Raw genomic sequence first — 1,208 nt, forward strand, 5'->3', positions numbered from 1 at the left:
TATTGAATAGCCTCTGTGTATGATAATGTGCTATACACAAATTTGCCTTGCCTTATCAGTCATATACTCAATTTGTATAGCAAGGAAAATGGAGGGTATTATATCATTTATATACAGTGTCAGTTCTCAAAGTCAAACATGTGCCCTGGCAACTCCAGATGCCATTATTTCCCATAAAATGTCTAAACTCATAGATGTATTCGCACTGCGAGAAACTCCTGATATCTGATTTGCTGTGTGTGATTTAAGTTGTAGACTTAAACCTTTAAACATATGTGCATGTATTTGCAACTATCATTATACAGGTTATACAAGTTTTACCAGTTTCACTGTTTTGATCTTTGCTTCATGATTTTTCTAACTATACTGAAGTAAATAGGTAACAAGTGTTTTTTTATTCTTTCAGTTAAGTTAGTGGCAGTACTTTTTTTTATAATGTTTTACCATCTGCCACACAGAACTTAGTTTTTGCTAAAGTATAGTATGTATCTAACAAACAGGAGCACACCACATAGCTCTGACTGGGTCTTCTCAGTGGGAAAACAAAGAGCTATGTTTCATGTTATCGGCCGTTCAAGCCAGTCAACAATTGATTACGCTCCTCTGCTCTCTCTTAATCACACGTAGAGCTGATCTTTGTGAGAGTGAATTGCGATGCGTATGATTAAATTTCAATGAATAGCCTTTATGATACTTGGTGCAGTGGCCGTGTATTGCTGTTCTTCTGCGAGGGATATGTGAAGGAGGGCTGCATTGTGTACTGTTCCCAAATATGTGTGGGAAAGCTCAGTCTGTCAAGTGGAAAAATGCTTTATAACTGTATTATGTTTTGAAATATGTTTGTAGTGGTTGTCCATTCTGAAACTGTTTTGCTATAGGAGTGATGGAGGTACCTCACTTTAAATCACTTTTATTCCCCTGAACATTCATCCAGGGAGAATCATTGAGCTCCAAAGTTTGTCTGGCTTCTTTGAGGCTAATTCTTACTGGAGTGGGTGAAAGATGTTTGTGTATAAGCTTTTTTATATCTAAAAAGATTAAAGCATCAGCAAATGAAAGACATCTGAACAGTGTGGTGATTTATTGTATGCTGCGGATATGTGACGTTTTAAGATTTAAGTTCTGAAGTTCCAATAATGCAACCAAAAGTACATTTCATAAATGTCCACTTAACACATCCTCAGTTGGTAACACTGACTTTCTGTTCA

This window comes from Seriola dumerili, unplaced genomic scaffold (assembly GCF_002260705.1).
Source record: "Seriola dumerili isolate Sdu_G_001 unplaced genomic scaffold, Sdu_1.0 BDQW01000456.1, whole genome shotgun sequence".
NCBI lineage: Eukaryota > Metazoa > Chordata > Actinopteri > Carangiformes > Carangidae > Seriola > Seriola dumerili.